The 14,191-nt window shown below is 50.9% G+C and overlaps 2 non-coding genes and 2 pseudogenes across 2 annotated transcripts; 1 reads left to right on the top strand and 3 right to left on the bottom strand.

Annotated features, from left to right (window-relative positions):
* Window positions 1-2,244: 2,244 nt before the first annotated feature.
* LOC123360429 lies at window positions 2,245-2,433 on the top strand. Its single transcript, XR_006576014.1, has one exon. It is a non-coding gene; the product is annotated as a U2 spliceosomal RNA (small nuclear RNA).
* A 6,057-nt stretch (window positions 2,434-8,490) lies between these two features.
* On the bottom strand, window positions 8,491-8,654 carry LOC123360427. The gene has a single exon (XR_006576012.1). It is a non-coding gene; the product is annotated as a U1 spliceosomal RNA (small nuclear RNA).
* A 2,545-nt stretch (window positions 8,655-11,199) lies between these two features.
* Window positions 11,200-11,403, bottom strand: LOC123360431 (annotated as a pseudogene).
* Window positions 11,404-12,909: 1,506 nt separating this feature from the next.
* On the bottom strand, window positions 12,910-13,114 carry LOC123360434 (annotated as a pseudogene).
* Between the last annotated feature and the right edge of the window lie 1,077 nt (window positions 13,115-14,191).

Below are 14,191 nucleotides of genomic sequence, written 5' to 3'. Positions count from 1 at the left end.
ACCTACCAGCTCAGCAGCACCTTTTTTCCTCTCAAAACCTCCTCTTGACACCCTCCCCCTTCCACACTTCACACTCACCTCATCACAAACTCACACATGGCCCCTTTGGCTTCTCAAGCGCCTCTGGAGGGACGCAGCTTCCCAGGCACGCAGATCCTTCCCTTCAACGCGCACTGGACGGACATTCGAAACACAGCCCTTTCCAGGAGGGAATGCGCTGCTTTTGGACCCTGGCGCCCAGCAAGAAGTCCTGGTACTCTTTTTCTGATGGATGGACCCCACTGACTTCCCTTTACCAAGCAGAAACTAAGGACCGGCTGATGGCTCTCTTTGCAAACGGACGCCATCAGACTGAGCCACGAGGCGTGCTGCAGGATAGCCCCTCCCCACCAAAAAGCAATGCCATGACCCAGATTCGAACCGAGGCTGCTGCGGCCACAGTGCAGAGTACTAACCACTATACGATCACAGCCAGGCGCTGGGGGTGTAGGCAGCAACCCAGTGGAAAATGCTCAGCTCTGTGCTCTCGGGGCAGCCACCTACCTCGCCGGCATCACAGGTCTTTCTCAAGTCTCCCCATTACAGTCACAGGTAAAATGCTGAGCAAAGGAAAAAAGACAGGAAGCCAATCCCATGCCTGTCCCTTTTTCTGTCTTCCTCCACCCCTGGACCAAGTCCCTCCCCGTTTGTCTGGGCCATTGTCCTCATGCCCCTGGCCAGCCTATTTCCCTTTGCATTTTTCCGTGGAGAGGAATGTTTATGAGTTTGTACCCAATTTTTTAAGGCTTTGCTTTGGCAAGGCTGTTGCCTGCTGTGAGAAAAACAGAAGGGGGCTACCTGAACTGGTGTCACTATCTGAAGCTTTTCTATAGTATATGAAAAAAGCTCAGAGCTCTGAAAATGGTTTTTTTTCTTTAAGATTCTCATGTTAGTGAGATGGTTTCCTAGCTAGCAGGGGACTGTTTTGTGATGTGCATTCTACTGGCTCTTTGGTTTTGTATGTTTTTCGGAGGAACGGTGGAGGAGAGTATCACGGTTGAAGAGCAGCAAAGAAATGCGTTGTTGTTTGTGTTAACGTTTGATTTTTCCTAAAGGTGTATGGTTTGGAGTCATTTGTAACTCTTCAGTTAGTTATTGGTAATGGCTTCTTATTGGGCCCCTGAGTTGAAAAGCTGCTCTTGCAGATTTTAGTTTGTCATTGTTGGAAGGTCAGTTCAAGAGCTGCTTTCTTAGTCTAGTCCGTGAGGGTTCTTCCGCCGCCCTCCTTAATATACCTTCCAGAAAATGATTGCATGGTTTCCCTCGTCTTCCCACAGAAGAGAAATTGTCCATCACTTTCCTGTTGGGAAAACACCAGTGTTTTAACTTAGGAAACGGTCAACGTTTTGCCCAGATGAGGGCTAGTTCATAGGAGCAGAAGAAGAGGAAGGTTGTGGCCCTTTGAGTCAGATTCCTAGCGTTTCAGGCCAGAAGGAACCAGCCGATCACCTCAAAGGGACTAAGGGGCACCAATGCCCCAAATGGCAAGGAATTGCTTTGATGCAATTGACTGTCTGTTTGAGCTAGTTCTGTGGGAAGGAGCAGAAAAGAGCCTCGGGGCTGCGGAATAGCGCCTGCATAGGCTTTCTTTGCCCTGTTTTGCTGTAAGAGTTAACCGTGAGAGATTGGTAGTCCAGGTCAGTGGGTGGGTTTATGGAAATTAGGAGTATAGAGGGGAAACTAGGGAGAGGAAGGCATCTGCAAGACTTGTCTGTCTTTGAACAGAATTGTGTGTTAAGGGTTCTTGCTTCGAAGTCTTCCACTGGAGTCATTTCGGGGAAGTGATTATCAGGTAGAGTTCCCGAGTTGTGGTGTTTGTTGCGTGTCTGGGAGCTCGTCCTGGTGAGGTCGAAATGGGTGGGCGCAGGGGTGTGCATGCGTGGCAGAGTGTGAGCATTGTTTCTTGGCTCCCAGATCAAAGTGTAGTGGAGGATCACTTTATTGCCATTACCCAGTCCGCTCATTTATTCGTGCCCATGATTACCTATAACCTGTTTGTATGAATGATGTACCCTCACTGTTTGCTGCCTGTACCTTGAACTCACCCAAGGTATAGCCCGCATTGGGGACATGACAGACTGTGTATATGTATATGCCGTCCAATACCCAAACGCTAATATCCCCCTACAACCTGTATGTTACCCCCAATGACACAATAACTGACGCTTCAAACACTACGTATTGTTTATTTTTAAATATTCTCTAATAATTTTTCAAATATTCTCTAATAAACTTTAAATCTGTTCTTATCAGTTTAATCTCTGATATGTCCTTGATGTGAGGGCTGTATATTAGCTTAATTTTTGAAGCAGAGGGGGTTAGAACAGAAGCTTGCTTTGTCTGCCCCATGCATCGACCTGGTATTGCAGTGCTTCCAGGAACGGTGTATCTCCTTTAGGGGAGAACCTTCTGGTTAGAAAAGCAGAAAAAAAGTTGAACTGTGACACTTTCTTTAAAGCAGATGTTTTTTTGAAGTAGCAGAAAAATCTGGGTGTTTTTCTTTCTTTACAGTTTCTTGGAAGTGTTTTGTGGGACTATAGATGTAAGAGGTTCTTCTTTGTCTTGCTAGAGAATTATTTAAGAAGCTGGACTCCTTCTTTCTGCTGTGAGTCTTTTCAACAGTATGAGGGACAAATGCTTTCCAGATTCTGGGTCTGTTGGGGAGATGGGGTTTTTTGGTTTGTTTTTGTTTGTTTTTTGGGGGGTGGTTTGGGGTGGGGCGGTTGGAAATATTTGAGGTCACGTGTATATCCACAACTGCATGAGTTACATAGACTTCTCCCCACCCGGCCTACGTTCTATGTATCTTGGTTCGTAAGATCAAGACAAGGCACTAGGTGTCGTGCTGCGCCCGGCACACAGGGGCCCTGTAATAGTCCAGTGTTGGGGCCGTGCCCTCTCAGGGGCCGTCGGGAGCCAGGCCGCCTCACTACACGGCCCAAATCAGTCTCCGGGTTCGGAAGGTCTCGGGGTTCGGCCCCTCAGGCAGGGGCTGAACAGAAGGCACACGGTCACTGCAATGAGCCCCCAGCCCTCAGTCAGGGCGGGGCAGCAAACACTAGTTCTAGGCTCAGATCCTTCCTGCAGGCTGAGCACCAATAAAGTCAATAAGCCCCGGCCCTCAGTCAGGGCGGGGCAGCAAACCAGTTCTAAGCTCAGATCCTTCCTGCAGGCTGAGCCCCAATAAAGTCAATAAGCCCCGGCCCTCAGTCAGGGCGGGTCAGCAAACCAGTTCTAAGCTCCGGTCCTTGCAGCCGGAGCTGAGCAATCACAGAGTCAGTAAGCCCAAGTCCTAGCTCAGGGTGGGGCAGCCCGCAAGAGTCCAGGGGGGCTCAGGGCCTTCCTGCAGGCTGAGCGGTAACAAAGTTAAACAAGCGAAGCCCAGGCCCTCAATCAGGGCGGGGCACCAAACACTTAGTACGAGGTTTAGGGCTCCGGTCCTTGCCTCAGGAGCTGGGCAGTAGCAACAGTCTCAGAGCTCAGGTCCTTGCCTCAGGAGCTGAGCAGTAATAATAGTCTCAGAGCTCAGGTCCTTGCCTCAGGAGCTGAGCAGTAATAATAGTCTCAGAGCTCAGGTCCTTGTTGCAGGAGCTGAACCGCAGCAATAGTTCAGGAAGCCCAGGCCCTTAGTCAGGGCGGGGCAAGAAACAGTAGTTCAAGGCTCAGGCCCTTGTGGCAGGAGCTGAACCACAGTAATAGTCCAGGAAGCCCAGGCCCTTAGTCAGGGCGGGGCAATAAACAGTAGTTCAAGGCTCAGGTCCTTGTAGCAGGAGCTGAACCACAGCAATAGTTCAGGAAGCCCAGGTAAGTGCAGACTTCTCTGCCTGGACGCTGGTAGGAGGGGGAGTCTGCCACCCGTGAGTGGGGTGGCAGGGGGGACACAGACCCACCCACTCCACTGTGTCCTAGCCCGGGGCCCTAGCAGCGGCGTGGATCCGCTGCAGTCAGTGGGGATCCTGGCCGCAACACACTGACATGGGCGCGTCAGTGCCCTCAGCCGGACAGGGGTCGGCTATCCCCGGGCTACACTCCATCTCCACCTCCATGGGTACCTGCTCATCGCTGGGCTCGGCAGTGGAGTCCCACACCATGGGCTCCTCGGCGTGCTGAGGGCTCTCTAGGTCGGGCTGCTCCTCCGGACTCGGGTCGGGGGGACGCTCGGGCAGCTCCTCGGGGTACCGGGCTCGGGGCAGGCTCGGCCAGTCCACCTCAGGGTACCTGGCTCAAGGGAGGCTTGGTCGGTCCACGTCAGGATGCCTGGCTCGAGGGAGGCTCGGTCCGTCCACGTCAGGGTACCTGGCTCGGGGCAGGCTCGGCCCAGGCGGAGCCCGATCAGGAGCGTCTGTCCTCTCCGGCCGCCGGGCTCCAACTGAGCACTGGGGCCGGGCTTTTGTACTTCCTGTCCCACCCATTGACTTCCGGGGGGCGGGAACAGGTGGCGGTGGCTCCGCCCACTGAGGTGGCTGTTCCGGTTCCTCTCTCTCAGGGGCCGTCGGGAGCCAGGCCGCCTCACTACAGGCCCCAATCCTGATTTTTTCCCCCCAAGCCTACTGTAACCTAAATGCTCAATAATAACCCTTAGCTTCTCATTGTTGCCACCCTCACTATTGGAAAATCCCCAAAATCACGACAGTGGCTTACAAATCAGGAGGATTCTTTTTTTAAAAAATGTAATGTGGGTTCTCTTTCTTTCCCTTCTGGTTTTCTGAACCAGGCAAGCTATAAACTTACCTTTCTAGTATGGCCAGAGCCCCAGAGAACAGGAGCCCCCGGCGCCTGGGGCTGGCAGGCAGCGGGGCTCCTCACGGTTGTGTGTTCCACACTTTGATTTCACCCACCAAGTATCAAGTGTGAACTCCTCAGACACTAGAACAGCCTTAACATGGAGTCACAGACAGACCCCTTGGGCACCCTGACTCTATCTTGCCACCCAGGTGTAGTAGAAGCTGCTGTAACACGCAAGCTCTGTATGTCCTTTAGGGCTAACCCTAGCCAAACAGCTGGGATCCCTTGCTGATGCTTAGAAGGTGTGCCGTCTCCCTTAAGTCCAAGCAGCATCGGGGCGGGGGGAACAACAGTTTCTTCCTGACAGGGATTTTTATTCCATTCCCCCAGAGCTCAAGCTGATGGGGGCAAGTATTTGTGCAGGGCTCTGCCTCCTCGGAGGTGTGTGAGGCGGAGCAATCAACCGAGACTTTAGTCCATGGATGATCCACAGTGGCTTGTCTGATGTCTCAGTCAGGGCCTTCTCTTGTTGGAAAGGAGACGACGCCTCTTCTGGTAAACTAGCATTTCACACTTGGTAATGCTTCTCTCCTGACTGGTGGCGAGGCGGCGGCAAGGGGGTTTACAGCTTTAATGCCAACGCTTATATATCACCTTACAACATGGGCTACGGCTATTATAGGTGAGAATAATGCATGCAGCAACTCACGAGCTTGTCATAAACTCTAAACACGTTTTTATAAAGCTAATGCCTGTTTTAACAACACTAACAAACAGGTGAGCAAGACTAGTTTCCAGCCATGCGTTTGTCACTTTTCAGTAAGGCCTAGGGGCCTTGGCATGAGCTGGCACCTGGTCTGCCAGTGTCCGAAGAGGATCTGCCCTCTCTTATCCCCAGGTGTCTGTACTGGGAGCAGTACTGTTCAACTTATTCATAAATGATCTGGGGAAAGGGCTAAACAGTGAGGTGGCAAAATTTGCAGATGATACAAAATTGCTCAAGAGAGTTAAGTCCCAGGCAGACTGCCAAGAGCCACAAAGAGATCTCACAAAACTGGGTGACGGGACAACCGAATGGCAGATGAACGTCGGTGCTCATAAGTGCAAAGTAATGCACATTGGCAAACATAATCCCAACTATCCCTATAAAACGATGGGGTCTAAATTAGCTGTTACCACTCGAGAACGAGATCTGGAAGTCGTTGTGGATAGTTCTCTGAAAACATCCACTCAATGTGCAGCGGAGCGTTTGGAATCATTAAGAAAGGGACAGGTAATAAGACAGAAACTATCATATCGCCTCAATATCAATCCATGGTACGCCCACATCTTGAATACTGCATGCTGATGCGGTCGCCCCAATCTCAAAAAAGATATACGGGAATGGGAAAGATTCAGAAACGGACAACAAAGATGATGAGGGGATATGGACCAGCTTCCATCTAAGAAGAGATTCATAAGATTGGGACTTTTCATCTTGGAAAAGAGACGACTAAAGGGGGATACGAGGGAGGTCTATAAAACCATGACCGGCGTGGAGCAAGTAAATAAGGAAGAGTTATTTACTCCTTCTCATAACACACGAACTAGGGGTCACCAAATCAAATTAATAGGCAGCAGCTTTAAAACAAACAAAAGGAAGTCTTTCTTCACGCCCCACACAGTCAACCTGTGGAACTCTTTGCCAGAGGATGTCATGAAGGCTAAGACTATAACAGGGTTCAAAAAAGCACTAGATAAATTCATGGAGGATAGGTCCATCTATGGCACTTTGCCAGCGGTATCCCTAGCTAGGTATCCCTGTTTGCCAGAAGCGGGGCATGGGCGACAGGGGATGGAGCACTCGATGATTCCCTGTTCTGTTCATTCCCTCTGGGGCACCTGGCATTGGCCGCTGTCAGCAGACAGGATACTGGGCTAGGTCTTTAACTTGGACGGGTAGCTGGGAAGACGGTAAATCAGACAGAACCCGTTCGACAAACCTCTTCATTTCCTTGTTATTGCCTGATTCCTTTATTCATTTCCTTTTCCTTATTTCCCAGCAGACCGACTAGCCACCAGATTTGGGTGCTAGCAGAGGGACCTGACGAACTCCTTCTTTTCGGCAGCGTTGAACATGCCAGGGCACAGTCAGATTCTGGATGCTCATCTGAATGTAACGCCTAGTGCTCACCTTTATTTCTGTTTCTTAGCTCTTTTGGGCCATCGATATTTGGTCTGACCCGTAGGATCCCTGCATTAGGAGAGATGGCTAATCAATGAGCCCATAAACCTTGGAAATCAAATGAAACCTGAAGTCCGTAGAAGACCTCGAAAGGCCCTTGGGGGGTGGAGTGCGAGCTGAGGAAGAGTTCCCTGCACAGCTTAACCCTCCATTCTGGTTTTCCTGTCCTGAGCGCAAAAGCCAGGAAGCAGCTCCGGGTAGGGAGGGGATACCATATGTGTGCAGTGGTTAGACAGGAAACAGCAAGGAACTGGACTCGTATGGAGTGAAACTGTAAGCATCTTCTGTATGCCTGATGACTGCAGGTTTGAGAGAGTTATGTGGGAGGTGGAGGCTTTCGGTGGGCTTTCAGAGGAATTGTAATGGAAAGGCAGCAGAAAGTGGAATCCCAGGTTTTTAAACAATCCTCCACTAACACACCAAACAGCTCAGGTGTAGTTACTCATTGAAAATTAGAATAAAGTTACAGCAAGATTTCATCATAAATGAAGTCAAACCCTAAAGATTTCAGAACACAACTGCTACAAGGAACCATGAGGGAAGCAATACAAAGTCAACCTTGCCTCAGAGAAAGGCAGTTAAACAATTTCTCTTTTTTAAAGCAGCATAATCTCCCCAAACGGAAGGGCACTGTTCCCGGAGAAGGGTCCTGGAGAGGGTTTTCCTCGTTGGTGCCGGCCATCCACTTCCCCGAAAGGCGGGAGCTAGGTCGACGGAAGAATTCTTCCGACCAAGGCGCGGACTGACGTAGCCGCGCCGATTTACGTTCCCCGTGCAGACCGGGCCCGAGGGTCGGTGCGTGCTGAACAGTTAAGTCAAAACAGCTCCGTCCGTCAGAGGTGTGCAAAAGGGAAAACCCGCTCCTGGGCGACGTGGCCACGCCGCCCTAACCCGCAGTGTAGCTAAGGGCATTCGGGGAGGCGGCGGGTGGGCCTCAAGTGACGGAAAGCCCTCCTCCAGCACGGGGTTGTGACAGCCTAGTCTCCGTAGCACAGACAGGGTGGCCACCAAGAGACAGGAACAGACAGCGAAAGCCAAAGCGGCCCCAGGGCAGGGGGCGATTCTGCCTGTTGGACGAGGAGACCAGGTGGGACAGGCGTTTTGGACAGGCCGTCCTCCCGTCAAAGGAGGAAGAGCCCGAGAAGAAGGGCCGGGCAAGAAGCCATAAGCAGGGAAAGAAGCAGAGCAGGCAGGCAGCTCCCCTTAGAGCCAAAGAAGGCACGGGTCCAAGCCCCCCAAAAGCAAACTAGAGAGCAGATCAGCTGCAAAAGACCAGGGAAAGCCAAGAACACAGAGAGAGCCTTATAAGACCCAAGTAAAGTTTCAGAGCTCAGCTTTGCTTACAAGGAGGAACATGTGACAAAGATGCCTAGAAATACAGAGCCTGTGGAAAAGAGCACTCCCAAAGGCCCAGACTAACAACTGCTTTCCTGAGAGTCTGCTTTGCAGGGCACTAAGCCTAAACAGCCCACTGTCAGTTTTCTGTTGTTCAAACCAATCGCCAGGGGAGAGCGCGAACACTGTCCCCCACTACCACAAATTATGCAGTTGAGTTTCCTGCATTTGGGGAAATCGCAGGGGTCAGCACACCCACAGTGCAATGGATGAGCCTCATCCTGGGAAAACCACCTTTGTGATCATGGTATCTTCCCTGCCAGATAAGTATGAGTTCCAGCTTCCCAGCCGCCGCCCGCCCTCGCTCACCCCGCACTTATCACACACGGGGCGGACCGACCGCCGGCCTCGCCCACACTGGCCCCCACTGCCGACAGCTGCCCCGACGCGGCCCCCGGAGACCGTCCCTTCCCCACGCCGAGCTCCCGGTGCCAAAGTCGGGCCCTGCCTGGCAGCCTGTGTCCGCTCCCACAATGCTCTGCTCGCACACAGATCTGCATACCCGCTCCCGCGGCTCCGCCCCTCCGCTCGGGCCCCTCCCCCTGCCCGCCCGGGCCGCCGCTCTTGCCTGCCCTGTAGTGGTAGCCGGGTCCCGTCCCGGGAAGCCAGGCCATCAGAGAGACGACGTGGCCCACCTGCTGCTAGGGAAAGAGTGCAGCTTGCATTTCGCTTCTCTCTCGCTCTCTCCCCACCGGAAGTTGGTCCAATACAAGAATGACTTCCCCTGCCTTGTCTCACCTCAGCTTCTCCTCAGGGCAGAAGGTCGGGTGTTGTCAGCCACTCTCCAGAAACTGGACGGCCACTCGATCCCTTTTGTTACCTGCCAAGTGAGGCTGAGTGCACTGGCAGGCAGCGCCGTTTGAAGAAGTGGAAGATTGGACAAATGACCAGGGAGGAGTATAAAAATCTTGCTCAGGCACGCAGGAGTGAAATCAGGAAGGGCAACTCACGCTTGGAGTTGCAGCTAGCAAGAGATGTGAAGAGTAACAACAAGAAGGGTTTCTTCAGGGATGTTAGCAACAAGAAGAAAGTCAAGGAAAGTGTGGGCCCCTTACTGAATGAGGGAGGCGACCTAGTGACAGAGGATGTGGAAAAAGCTAATGTACTCAATGCTTCCCCCCCTCCCCGTCTTCACGAACAAAATCAGCTCCCAGACTGCTGCTCTGGGCAGCACAGCATGGAGAGGAGGTGACCAGCCCTCTGTGGAGAAAGAAGTGCTTCGGGACTATTTAGAAAAGCTGGATGAGCACAAATCCATGGGACCGGATGCGCTGCATCCGAGGGTGCTAAAGGAGTTGGCGGGGGTGATTGCAGAGCCACTGGCCATTATCTTTGAAAATTCATGGCCATTGGGGGAGGTCCCAAATGACTGGGAAAAGGCTAATGTAGTGCCCATCTTTAAAAGAGAGAAGAAAGAAGGAGGATCCGGGGAACTACAGGCCAGTCAGCCTCACCTCAGTCCCTGGAAAAATCATGGAGCAGGTCCTCAAGGAATCAGTTCTGAAGCACTTAGAGTTACATAGACTTACATAGAGTTACATAGACTTCTCCCCACCCGGCCTATGTTCTATGTATCTTGGTTCGTAAGATAACTGTCATTGTCAACAGGCAGCTGCTGCACAGGGAACTTAGGAGAGTGGTGAGCTGATAGCGGGCTGCCGGTCCATCTTGGTTCCAAACCCCCACCAGCTAGCTGCAACGGGCTGCTCTTCCTGCAAGCAGGAAACAAAGCAGGCGGCTGCCAAACAACATTAGAAGGGAGTATTACACAACTTTAACTAAGCATTTTCCCTAATTGATCAGCAACATAACGAAATGTTAACCAGGCCGACTTTAAGTGAGGAGTTACTGTAGGAGGGTTTAGGTCAGCTCAGCTACGTCTCTCAGGGGTGTGGATTTTTAATTTACCTCAAACAGAAAAAAAGAGTAACAGAAAAGAGAAGAAATAAGATGGGAAGGAAAACACCCAGTGGGGCATGGGAGATGTTGACAGATGCAAATTCCTCATGTAAACCCCTCCCCCCCATGCCCTTCATTGTCTCCTCCAACCATTGCAGGGTTCCCCAGTCTTTCTCCATGGCAGGGGTTGTGTGTGTTTGATTCCACCCATAGCAAGGTCCTCCATTCTCCCCAATGGCAGGGGCTCTGTGTGAGCCGCTTTTCTCCCCATTCCACCCTCTACTCACTATACGGCCAGGAGACAGCAACTCTCAGATCCTGTGTGGATCGTCTGATGTGCTTGGGGCCAAGAGAAAACTGTACCCCCTGCCAGAGCAGTACGAGTAAAAATAGGGGCTTCCAGAAAAATAGGAAGGGAAGAAAAGAGAAGCGGAGAAGAAAATGGAAAAGGAAGAGAACGTGCAGACACAGGACCCTACCTAAATTCTGACATAGATTACAAGAGAAAAAGATATAGCAGCATAAAGGAACTTTAAATTTTTTTCAGTAAGTACTGAACTAGAAACCTTTAAAACACCATTTTCACACTAGATTTACTTCTCTTCCAAATCTTATCAAAACAAATTAAGTTTTGCCATTAAACAGACTAATAATAATTGGAGATATACCAATTGCCTAGAACTGGAAGGGACCTTGCAAGGTCATTGAGTCCAGCCCCCTGCCTTCACTAGCAGGGCCAATTTTTGCCCCAGATGGCCCCCTCAAGGATTGAACTCATAACCCTCGGTTTAACAGGCCAATGCTGAAGCCACTGAGCTATCCCTCTCCCTAAACTATATTATCAGCAAATACAATAAACAGATTAAGGTAACAGAAAAATCTAAAACCATATTCTTAAATTTGCTTTGCAAAGCCTGACCACTCAGTTCCTCCCCTTGTTCCCCAAACAGGGAGACAGGAACAGTCATCAATAGCAGACAGCAACTGAATTAAAACAACACTGTTCCCTTGCTTCATGCTCAGAAAAAACACTGTAATTTTTCATGGATACTAACACAGATACTTTCAATCATACTTGTCTAATTACAAATTTTAGAAATGATTCCAGAAAAAACAATTTCAATAATAAACCCCTCGGCTACACACCCAGGCTAATGCGCAGACGTTTATTCCCCACGGTGAGTGTTTTCATACAGCGGGTTTCACCCCCCAGCGAACTAAAGGACACAAATCTAAAGCCAGGTCCCCATGTCATGAAGCACACTCGAGACAGCTTTAGCCCCCTGGCCATTAGAAGATGTTTATGGCGCTATTTACAGAAACACGCCTCCTGATTAGCATGCGGAGCTCCTACCGACCAATCAAACCCTCTTGCTGTTACTGCCCGAACCGGCCCCGCCTCTCACCGGCTCTGCTCTGCCACGTACCGGCGCCGCGCCCGTTTCCCCGCAGGCGGAGCCCGGCCAGGCGCAGCTCTGCCCGCCCGGGGATGCAGCTGGTTCTCTCCGGTTCCCCGGCACTAGAGACTTCGCGTGTCACGTGACCGGGGGCAGGCGCCGCCTCTGGCTGCTTCGAGACTGGAGCATCCCGGGGAAAAACCAGATGGGTCATTAGTGCCCAGCAGCAGCAGCCCCCGCCCCCGTCACCGCCTCGCCCTCCCCCAGCGCCTCCTGCCCGCTGACAGGGGGGGAGGGAGAGGAGCTGAATGCGGGAGTGGGGCCTTGGGGAAAGGGGGGGCGGGGCCTGGGAGGTGCCGGGAGGGGGGGCAGCCCCCCAGCATAGTGGAAACTCGGCGCCCCTACATCGTACTAGTGCAACCGCAAGCATTTAAATGCTGCAAAGCGGAGGCCGAGCAGCGGGATTTGGTTCAATTGCTGCTCTCAGCACAATTCCTCAGCGCCGGGCACGGTGTATCCAGGAGACAGCAAGTCTCTAGTTTTGCAAGTATATCGCCACGATTTTCCCCCTTGAAACAGCAGCACCCGTAATTCATAGCGATCTAAATACCAATAACTGTGAGTGAGCCCAGCCAAATAGTCCTGAATGAAAGCTAGAGAGATCTGGCATCGGAGTCAGGTACTGTACACGTTTGCCTTCCTGGAGAGTGTCTGGTTGTTGTGTATTTGGTTGTCATGGTTTTTGTTGCTATGGCAACTGAGTTAGATTATTAGGGGATAGCTCAGCCTGTTTGGTGAGCTCTCTGTCTGTAAATAAAATGGTAGTTTTGTTAGCTATCTGCTCTCTGGCCTCAAGTGATTTCTTCCTAAACCGGCTGCCCCCAAGGATATAACACGGTAACAATCCATAGAGGTGTAACAGGTATTTAACTACAGTCTCTTTCTCCTGAAAAGCGGGAAAAGGCAAAGACTTAAAGCTGCTTTTAGGAGAATTTTCAGAGCCATACAAGTGATCTGGACACTCAATTCCCACTGATTTCTAAACTGGTTTTCAAAATCCCACACCACAAACAAATAAAAGAAAGGCTGGGTGAACAAACCCCTCACAACAACGCATTGAAAAACGAAGTATTCTATAGATTTAGAAACAAAACCAGCTGTTATAAACTTCCCAAAGCATAATTTAAAAAGTAATATTTTAAAGCTTTTACATTCATTCATTAAATACAACCCCCCCAGTCTATGCTGTCTCCCTCCTGCTTCTCCAGCGGGAAGAAGCAACGGGCATCAGCGCCAGACAGCAGCTGCATTAAAGCAATCCCGCCTATTCGGTGCCTGATTGGAAGAAAACATAGTAAAAATCAGCAAGGAGTCCTGTGGCACCTTATAGACTAACAGATGTTTTGGAGCACTTCACCCATGAAAGCTCATGCTCCAAAACATCTGTTAGTCTATAAGGTGCCACAGGACTCTTTGTTGCTTTTACAGATCCAAACTAACATGGCTACCCCTCTGATATTGTAAAAATCGTTTTCCGACAATCCCTTTAGAAAGCACTAGCTAAGCCCCGGCCATTTCTCCTGCAAAGACACCCTCCCTACTGCCAGTCCCCAGCTACCCTGATTAACGTCGTAATGACTCATTTTTTAAAACAAGTGGTCACGAAAGAAAATGGATCGTACCTTTTGCAAACAGCCTTTTTGTCAACAGATGGCCACATTCTTCACAGGAGTGGGGGGGCACACTTTGTAGTTTGTACAGGTCGCGTTTATTGCCCGCCCCAGAGGCTCCCAGCACCCCTCAGTTCCCTCCCACAAGCTCCCTATGTGCTCTCTCCCATCCCACTCTTTTTAGGGACTCCCTGAAATTCCCCCAATCTCAGACCTTACCAGAGAATCTCTGCACCCTTATTCTCCCCATACCAAGTTCCCCACACTTCTTCCCACACCAAAGGCTCTGTTCACACCCCCATTCCCACTTCCCCGTGGCAGGGACTCTGTGTTCTCTCTATTCCCCCATGCCGGGGTCTTTGTGTACCCTCCCTTCCCCCCATGCCAGGGTCTTCCAATCTCCATAGGACTAGGGGTCCTGTGTACCTCCACTTATCCCCTCGCTTCATTTCAGGGCCCCCGTTCTCTCCACCACTGTAGAGACTGTGTGCACCCCTATTTGCCTCTTCTCCTCCATTCCTCCCGCCTTCCCAAGTCAAGCTCTCCCAGTCCCCTTACCTGCCAGGGGTTCTGTGGGTCCCATTTTCTCCTCCCCAACTTCCACCTTATGCACTGTACTAAGGGCTCAGAGAGGCTCCGAGAAAGTTGCATACCAACGAACTGGCAGAGCATTAGGGGTAGAAATAGGGGCTACTCGAAACGGGGGAGAGGGTGGAGAAAAGAAGAAAAAGTGGAAAGTGGAGAGAACTTGCAGAATTAATATCCCTGAGCCTATAACTTTTTTGCTAGTTTAAACAAAGCAAAAGGAAGTATTTCTTCACACAATGTGAACCTGTGGAACT

The sequence above is a fragment of the Mauremys mutica genome, unplaced genomic scaffold (genome assembly GCF_020497125.1).
Source record: "Mauremys mutica isolate MM-2020 ecotype Southern unplaced genomic scaffold, ASM2049712v1 Super-Scaffold_100264, whole genome shotgun sequence".
Taxonomy (NCBI): Eukaryota; Metazoa; Chordata; order Testudines; family Geoemydidae; genus Mauremys; species Mauremys mutica.
This window is presented reverse-complemented; position numbering and strand designations above follow the sequence as displayed.